The sequence below is a fragment of the Cupressus sempervirens genome, chromosome 5 (assembly GCF_028749045.1).
Source record: "Cupressus sempervirens isolate cs-2001-9-10 chromosome 5, ASM2874904v1, whole genome shotgun sequence".
Taxonomy (NCBI): Eukaryota; Viridiplantae; Streptophyta; class Pinopsida; order Cupressales; family Cupressaceae; genus Cupressus; species Cupressus sempervirens.
The window spans coordinates 28,992,795-29,003,467 of NC_143122.1; positions in this window are offsets into that span (position 1 = coordinate 28,992,795).

Sequence of the window (10,673 nt, forward strand, 5' to 3'; positions counted from 1 at the left end):
GTGAACTATTGGAGCACGAGGCCCAATCAGGGTGTAGGATTAGGAGTGCCCCAAGATATACCATTTACACAAAGGAAGAAATCACACACCTATATCCCCCTCATGAATCTTTCCCCCCTTCCTCTACTGTAACATCTCAATGTGATTGCAGAGGCTACCTCAGAGACTATTAGAACCTTTCACTCATTGAGTTCTTTTATTGGTTTCCCAGTCTAAGTTAGTGTTTCCTCCTCATGTTAATGATACTAGCATGAGTTCATCAGACACCAGTCACATGTTTGTGTGTTCCACAGTTGCATTACATGAAATAAATTATGTTTGGGTGCCATGATTGATTCTAATGCATATTAGTATGTTTTTGGGGAGGAGGATGCAACAGACTTGGGTACAAATGTTGGAGCATCTCATGCAAGAGGTGAGGAGGGGAAAGTTGAGCTATGGTCTCCTCATTTCATGGTAAGTATATACATTTTATTTCACAACATAGTTAATATAAAATGATTTTTTTATTAGACTATTTATAACAACTATGCACTAACACATTGTACATGTTTATGTGATTGAAATGTTCAATTGATGACTGAGGATGAGATGAGATAGGTGGACGAGTCCACACTCTTGGCCATTTTATTTGGCCTCAAGACATCCATGATATAAATTGTTTTACATAAGTATATTAATTTCCGTATTTATACCGAATTTTACACAGTTTCTCATCTTGTTTTTGTCTTGCAGATTTCACCTATTGCTGGGGGGCAAAGTGAGGGGGCTAAGGGATGTCACATTTACAAGGGGAAGGTAATGAGGTCTTTTTAAGAGATTAAATGTCTAGATGCATACTTTTAGCTTGCATGTACTAACAAAATTTAATTACATTCTTTATTGTATAGGGCCTAGCCACTAATGAGGACTCCACATGGATTTGACACCACAAATCCTTGGGCATTTCTATTCACAGTCAGAGCCCTATTGTATGTATATTTACCATTTCTTTGCTATTTTCATTTTTTTTCATAAAAATCATACAAAACCTGTGGTCATGATTGTTATCAATTATGCTCTTGACTCCCATAGGAAACACCTTCTATGATGGTGGGAGGATGTCAAAGTTTTGTATCTTTGCTAACATAGCTGATGCTTCTAGAGGAAATGTAACCACAAGTATGTTTAATGTGAATTTTTTATTATGTTATAAAATTATTTATACTACTAGTAATAATTTTATATGATAATTCTTAGATCAATCTCACAAACTTGTACAAACATTTATAGATCAGAGCTGACGATGCTCAAAACTTAGTGAGGACATATGTGAAGAATCCTGATCACCCGAGGAAGACATGAAGAGAGGTATGTATGAAAATTTCCACTTGAAATTTTTTGTGAAATAATTGTTCAATATGTATTTGAGTAACTGGTCTAACTAGTATAACATGACTAGTCTAATTAGGGGTTTGGATTTTTTATGTAGGTTTTATTAGGCCCAAAGAGCACATCAAAGAGGCTATATTTTGATGATCCACCAATAGCATAGGATGTTATTTAGTAGTTTTGTGATGCCTCATGCAACTTTTTAGATGGTATACATGCCATGTTGTATCTAGAAACTTTGATATTGCAGACATATTTTGATGGCATGAGCCACACTTTGTAATTTTGTTCGTGATGACATATGCACCATAGTTGTATATGGATGTGTTTTTTATAGGTAGATGCATATATATGACATATCTATAACATATTTATTTTTTCTATATTATAAATTACTTTCATTTGTTGTGCATGTGTATATTATTCATGTTTATTAATCTTCTCTCAAATTTAACTTGAACTTGGATAATTGAATGTATGTTTAGTATTTTTTATTTAAGCTATTTTAATTTGTTCATTGTATGTGGTTGGAGAAGCATTGGATTTGGAAAGCTACTAGGGGGGTCACTTGGATGAATTAGACCAAATGAAGACTAGAAGAACCTAAAAGGTCTCAAATCAATGTAATTTGGGTCATTAGTGTGGAACAAATGTAAATGGAGTCATGAAAGGTCTATGTATGCAATGTTGGCATGGTGAGACAAATGACTCTACAAGGGTCACTATATTATTGGATGAAGGTGTGTGGCCTTTGAAAGGTTTAGAGGGAGTGAAAGTGTGTAATAAAGCTATTCTTGGTCATCCAATGATGTAACAAATTTTGTTATTATATAATGGGCTCAATAATGTCTAGTTGTTAACATGGTCTATAATGGTTAGGGTGTAAGTTAAAAGTGATCTAATTGTTTTGGAAGAACATGAAATAAAGCCATCACCAAAAATCTTAGTAAATTATATTTTTGAAGAGGATCATACTTGTTGAAGTTTTCAACTTGACAACATTATATGTTTGAGTTAGTGGTTAGTCAACAATTAATATGAAGTTATGAGACCATAGTCAATCTAGGGTGGGTGCAAACACTCTATCAACTCAACAACTAAGATGAGGTTGTTACTAGGGTTCAATTTCCCATCTAGAGCTAATGGAGTAGACAAATTGATGCCATGATGCATGATTGAAAGATATGAACAGTGACACAATTCAATTGATCTCCACTACAATATTTGACATCAAGCAAGATTGTTGTGCCAAATTTAAAAAAAATTAAAACTCTTAAAAATGAGAGAGGTTATTGTAGACCTGAGTAACTTTTGGTCATGTAGTACCTAATAGTTTTTCCATACCTCTCATGAGCTTCGAGCTATGGCCTTCTAAAAAATTACTGCCCAATATTTCTTTGGGCACCTTGGGTACACTTCAGATTAGGATGGGTGTATATATTCTGTTAACTCAATGAATGAGACAGGGTTGTCACTAGGGTTCACCTCCCCATCAAGAGCTAATAGAATAGATGAATCTATGTGACAATGTATGGATTAAAAGATATGCACAGTGGAATGATTCAATTGATCTCTACTACACGATTTCACATCAAGTGAGATTGTTGTGTCAAATGTAAATGATTTTGAATCTCCCAAAACTTGGAGAGGTCATTTTAGATCTCAAAAAAAGAGTCATGTAGTACTTGACAGTTTGTCCATACCCCTCAAATTCTCTGAGCTATGGTCCTCTAAAAATCATTGCCAAATATTACTTTGGGCATCTTGGGTACACTTTAGACTAGAGTGGTTGTGGGCATTCTATCGACTCAATGGATGAGATGAGGTTGTTAGTAGGGTTCACTAACCCATCTATAGCTAACAGAGCAGACAAATCAATGCCACAATGCATGGCTTGAAAGATATGCACAACAACATAATTCAACTAATCTCCACTACAAGATTTGGCATCAAGCGGTATTGTTGTGCCAGATATGAATGAATTTGAATCTCCCAAAACTGACAAAGATTATTGCAGACCTCAAAAAAAATTCTTGCAAAACCTATAATTTTTTCCATACCTCTCACGATCTCTAAGCTATGGCCCTCTGAAAATTTCTGCCCAATATTGCTTTGGGCACCTTAGGTACACTTTGGACTAGGGTGGGTGTAGACATTCTTTCAACTCAATGGATGAGAAAGGGTTGTAACTAGGGTTCACCCACCCATATAGAGCTAATAGAGTAGGCGAATAGATGCAACAATGCATTATTTGAGAGATATGCACTGTGGCACAATTCAATTGATCTCCATTGCAAGATTTGGCATCAATCAAGATTATTGTGCCAAATGTAAATGCATTTGAATCTCCCAAAATTAAGAGAGGTTATGTAGACCTTGACAACATGATCCTATAGCACTTGATAGTTCATCCATAACCCTCACACGCTCTTACCTATGGCTCTTTGAAAATCATTGCCCAATATTGCTTTGGGCATCTTGGGTACAGTTTAGACTGGGGCGGGTGTGGATGTTCTATCGACTCAATGGATGAGACAAGGTTGTCACTAGGGTTCACCCAACCATCCAGATCTAAGAGAGAAGACAAATTGATGCCATGATGCATGGCTTGAAAGATATGCACAATGACACATTTCAACTGATCTCCACTACAAGATTTGGCACCAAGTGAGATTTTTGTGCCAAATGTAAATGAATTTGAATCTCCCAAAAATAAGAGAGGTTATTGTAGACCTCAGTAGCACAATCTTGTAGCACCTAATAGTTTTTCCATACCCCTCATGTGCCTTGAGTTATGACGCTCTGAAAATTGCTAGCCAATATTGCTTTGGGCATCTTGGGTACACTTTGGGCTAGGGTAGGCATGGATGTTCTATCAACTCAATGGCCAAGATGAGGTTATCACTATGGTTCACGTACCCATCTAGAGCTAATAGAGTAGAAAAATTAATGGCATGATGCATGGTTAGAAAGATATGCACTACAACATAATTCAATTACTCTCTAGTATAAGATTTGGCATCAACCGAGATTATTATGCCAAATGTAAATGAATTTGAATCTCCCAAAACTAAGGGAGGTTATTATAAACCTTGGAAACATGACTATATAGCACATGACATTTTATCCATACTCCTCATGAGCTCTAAGCTATGACCCTCTAAAAATTGTGACCCAATATTACTTTGTGCACCTTGGGTGCACTTCAAATTGGGGTGGGCGCAAATGTTCTATCAACTCAATGAAAGAGATGGACTTGTCAATAGGGTTCACTTTCCCATCTAAATATAACAAAGAAAACCAATTGATGCCACAATGCATGGCTTGAAAGATATGCATAATAATATAATTCAATCGATCTCCACTGCAAGATTTGGCATCAGGAAATATTGTTGTGCCAAATGTAAATGAATCTAAATCTCCAAAAACTAAGAGAGGTTATTGTAAACCTCAAAAAAATAGTCTTGTAGCTCCTATAATTTTGTCCATACCACTCATGATCTCTAAGCTATGGCCCTTTGAATGTTTTTTCCCAATATCAGTTTAGGCACCTTGAGTATACTTCAGACTAGGGTGGGCATGAATGTTCTATTGACTCAATGACTAAGAAAGAGTTATCACTAGTGTTCACCTGCCCATCCAGAGATAACAAAGTAGATGAATTGATGCCACAATGCATGGTTTGAAAGATATGCACTACGACACAATTCAATTGATTGCCATTGAAAGATTTGGCATCAAGTGAGATTGTTGTGTCAAAATGTAAAGGAATTTGAATCTCCCAAAATTGAGAGTGGTTATTATAGACCTCGAAAACAAAATCCTATAGAAGTTGATAGTTTTTCGATATCCATCATGAGCTTTGAGCTATGACCCTCTAAAAATTGCAACCCAATATTGTTTTGGGCAGCTTGGGTACACTTCAGACCAGGGTGGGCATGAACGTTCTATCAACTCAATGGTCAAGACGAGGTTGTTACTAGGGTTCACCTATGCATCTAGAGCTAATAGAACTGTAGGAATCTACCTTAGGGCAGAATTTACCCAAGACCAAGGAACTCAAAACACAAGCACAAATTAGACCAGAGTATGATTAGAATAACTGTATAGTATTCAATTCTATGTACAAGTACACTAGGAGTGCCTCAATATAAAGGCCTCTAAGATGCATCTAGAATGCCTCAGAATCAGCATCATGATAAGTCCAACAACTAGGCACATGTCCACTAGATATGGGTTATCCTCCATTATGCACGAAAGTAAGTGCAATGATGAGAGGATAAGCCTACAAAGGTGAAACATGCACATCAGTGTTGTAGACAACATGTGCTAAATTAGGAGTGCAAAAAACTGTGTTGTATACATGACAACTCAGTGAATGATGCAAACTCCTATGGTGTAGACACCATGTGCATAATTAGAGTTGCATACTTCTGTGTTGTCCACATGATAACTCTAGAAGTTGCACAAACTCCTAAGTGTCTCATAAAGAGAAATAATAAAATAATGCAAAATAATAAAATATTGCACTAACCTAAGTAAACTTAAGTAAAGTGTAAATAGTAAATACCTATTTACACCAACACCCCCCCTTAAGTGCAACTTAGGGGAGTGCACTTAAGCTCACTAATGCATAATGGGTCCCGACTACTAGGCCATTGTTGTCACTTAGGTTTGCACCCTTGTCCAAGGCCTATGTGCAAGGACAACCTAGTGAAACATGGAAACAACCTCCAAGCTGTGGGACTTGAACTGCGAGGTTGAGTCTTCGAAGAAGACCGGCTTCCTCTTACTATCAGGGCACACCTATCTATTCTCAGAAGAAAAAGGGAGAAAGAGAGCACCAAAGCAAATCTACCTAGTCTAATCTAAGGCGGTGATGCACCAAAACAGAGTGTTTAGACTCATTCCAGCCCATATATGCACTACAGAACTAGGGTAACATCCAAAAGTCATACATGTCCAGACTTATATCGATCAATAATCACATATAGATCAGAAAACCAACTGAATGACACCAGGAAAAGAAGATTTCACTTGTATATTATCCAATAGGCCAAAGATAGATACAGTATGTGGACCACTAATCTCAATAATGCATCAATGAGAGGCAAAATGAAGCACATACACATTGACCACTGAAAAGAATGACATAGGATGCTATGTAGCTCAGAGACACAGGGATTCTACACTACAGGTCTGCAAGCAGTAGCAGATAAAATCAGGAAGAGTTGACCCTGGGAACAAATCACAAAATTGCCTTTATAGATCAGGCATAACTTGAAGATTTCTGCGTTACATTTACTTCCTACCTACTGGCATCGAACCCCAAATTATCCGATCAAAGATCACACTCGAGCATGATTCTGAAGTACCAAATCAGATATTCGACTGAAAGAATGCCTCGAGTAGATAGAGCGACGCCAATGAATGATACTGACATAGTAGATGGATCGACTGGGATGGTGGAGTGTTTCCCTATGCCTGGCATTCATTCCTAGTAGGTCAGAAATGATCGCGAAGATCAAATTGCAAGATAACATCGATCATCTTCATTTTTTGATTCATGAATCAGCCTAGTCAAAAGGTCAACCAGGCTCCTTATGTGTCAACTAGGCCACGCGAGCCAACTATATTTCTTTATTTTTCCACCTGAGGAAGTCCTCCTGTGGTTGACCTTCCGTCATCGAACTACTGCACCACCCTTCAAACGGTTATCACTAACTGCGACGGTTATATTATCTGCCAGCCGACTGTCAACCTTGACTAGGCCAATAGGACACGTGTCATCTAGGCGCGTTGTTGCTAACACTATCTCCCGAGCAGTTCTTCATAGCGCAATGGTGCCCACCGCAGATCTGTCTCCATCTGATGACTAGGATTGCCTCATACTGCCCTGCGCTATTCCTATTCCGGGCCCATCACATTTGGTGCCACCTTGGCAACCGATCTTCGTCCGAATGACATATGGCAACAACTCAGCGATCCATCCTGGCAAGACTTGACCCCACCGACACGTGGCAACAGGGCGCCATGTCGCCGATGTTATCTACCGAGCTATTCTCGATAGCGAGACAACGCCAGCTGTAGATCTCCATGGATCCAACGATCGTGAAGACTTGCCATTCCTCCCGAAACTACTGGGCCTATTGAACGCGTGTCGTCATTTGATTCGTTCTCCTGACGTTGATTGGTAAGACCTGACTCCCACCAACACGTGGCGGATGGTCGTTATGTCACCATGTTAAAACCCGTGCATCTCTGCCAGAGCGAGATGGTGCCATTCGTTGATCTGAATTGATCTGACGGTGTGCAAGGAATATCATTCCCCTCAGCGTATCGATGAATAAGAACTGGCCACGTATCAATAGTTTGACTAGTCCTTGCTGACATCCTTGGACCCAAGAGGACGCATGTCCTTCAGGCGCAATGTCGTTAACATAAGACTCGCGCAGCTCTTCTATAGCGCAATGGCGCCTACCGTCGATCGGCCCTAATCTGACGATGGGGATCTTACCTTTCCATGTACTAGTGATGCTGACTGAACTCTGACATGGGGAACGTGGTCGCTCTTTATTGGCCCAATGAAACACCTCCCTGGTCTGACAAAGCACTAACTCAGAGGGTCTGTATTGCCTTGACCCCACTGATGAATACGTGGCTACATCTGATTCGCCACTGTGATGCTGGGCTCCTGACTGCTCATGTGAAGTACTTGCTGGGACCCAATGTGCCTGGTTGCTTCTCGCCACGGTAGATTTTTTGATTGGGTGCTATGTCACCATTAGAAAATGCATCAGTTTTCTGTTGGCGCCATGGCACCTCGTCGGTCTTTTGAACTTTCGGCCTGTGGAAACGTGTCGCCCGCCGCTGTGAGCATTTTTGCCGGGTGCTATGTTACCATGGAGATTTTTCGGCTGGAATGCGGTAGCAACATAGCGCCTGCGGCGCCAAAAAACTTTCCCAACCCGCCCTCCATTGTAGCCCACTTGCCGAACCCACCAGACACGCGTCAATTGGGCGCGATGTCACTGATGCTATTTCCCGTGCATCTCTAATGACAAGATCGCGCCGACCGTCGATCCTGCTGAAATCTGACGGAGAAGATCCCACGGGCTGTGAAATACATCATAAGGTCCGATATTGGCATATAAAATAATATTTCCGCGGCTAGCTGTTGGACGAGCTGAGCATTTAAAATTTAAACCTTTGGTGGGTGAGTGAAAGGTAACAATTCTGGCAACTCACAGGAGGCATGAGCCTGCTGAATGCATGACCAATGCCTGAGAATGATCCATTGGGCCATGGAGTCAGAAAAGAGGGCCTGGAATGTACGAAACCGAGAGCTGCAAGAAACCCTAACCCTAAAAGAGGAAATCAAAACATTAAAAAAAAAAAACCCTTGAACTCTGGCTCTATCCTTGCGACTTAGAAACAAAAAATAGGACCTCCTCAGCAACCTGAGACTTGTCAAAATTTTGAGAACTAGTGACTCACGAAGTGAGCCATGTGCACGTGCACTTATTGAAAAATAGGAACAACAAGAAGCAACTAAACTAATTATGTACATGGATTCACAATCCTTCAGAAACAGGGCTTCAAATGGATCCCATTGACTGGAATGGGCAGAACTTCACCATTTGGCCTGCTTAGCTGGAACACATTGGCCTGTTTGCAACTGGAGATCAAATAAGGGCCACTCCATAGTGGATCAAATTTGGAGTGCCTTCCTGGTTTTGCTCTGTCTGAGTCCCATTTGAGAACCAAATCTCCTTCTCTGAAGATTCTGGCCCTTGCCTTCTTGTCAAAGCTCCTCTTCATCTGTTGCTGATGTATCTCTAGAGTTTGTATAGCTTTGCTTCTCTTTTCTTCTAGTTCAATTAGTTTTTCCATTCTTACTAACATGGCATCATCTTCAATTAGTTCTAGCTGATGAGCCAACTCCAAGGATGGGAATTCCAATGAGATTGGGAGTCTGGCCTCCCTACCATATACCAGCACAAAAGGTGAATTCCTAATAGATCTCTTGGGCGTTATCCTATCAGCCCATAGAGAAGTTCTTAGCTTCTTATGCCAGGTCCTTTGGTTGTCTTCTATTGTTCTCTTTATGATTCTGATCAGATTCTTGTTGGAAGATTCAGCCAAACCATTACCTTGAGGATAGTAGTTCGATGATGTGCTCAGATAGATGTTATGATCCATTGCCCATGCACAAATTTGGGTTCCAACAAAAGATTTGGCATTATCTGAGATGATAGTAGAAGGAGCACCAAATCTAGATACAATTCCATCAAGGAATTCAACAACTGATGGCTCTGTAGCATCCTTCAAGGCAACTGCCTCTGTCCACCTAGTGAAATAATCAGTAGTAGCCAAAATCCATTTGTGACCTGCACTAGATGGAGGATTAATGGGGCCTATAAAAGCCATGTTAGGTACCCATGTACAAAAGCAATGCTAAAATGATGAAATGCAATCTCTCATAAAGCAAAGAGAGAGGGAAAACCACATGGGAAAAACCCTCCTCCAAGAAGAGAGATAAGTACAATAGAGAAAGAGAGAGAAGAAGACCTCATAAGAGGAAAAAATCCCTCCTAGAAGAAGAAGAAGAGAGAAGTCAAGGGACTCCCCTATCTGCAACATCCCGCACCCCCAAGAGATCTCATAAATGAGTATACCTAACCTCGGTGAAGGGTTTGGTGAAAATATCAGTGACCTGCTCTACTGTAGGACAGTACTAAAGTGCAATGATCTTCTCATGTATAAGCTCTCTAATATAGTGCATTTGAACCTCAATGTGCTTCGTCTACTGATGCTGAACTGGATGCTTAGAGATTTCAATAGCACTTTGGTTGTCACAATGAATAACTATCAGCTTAGGTAGATCAAATCCAAACTCCTCTAGGATGTGCTGTAACCAAAGAGCCTCTGTAGCTGCATTGACAACCCCTCGATACTCAACCTCTGTGGAAGAAAGAACAACATTGTTCTACTTCTTACTTTTCCAACAAATAGGGTCAAAACCAAGGTGAAATGTGTACCCTGAAGTAGACTTTCGAGAATCTAAGTCTCCTGCATAGTCTGAATTTGTGTAACTAATCAACTGAAGCCCTGCACCTACTGCATAATGAATCCCATGTGTATGTGTACCCTTGATATAGTGCAAAATGCACTTAGCAACCTTCCAATGAAGCTCATGAGGTTCTTGCATAAAGCATGAAACCATACCAACTGCAAAGGAAATATCAGGGTGTGTGTGTGTCAAGTAGATAAGGCTACCAACTAACTATCTGTATAATGTT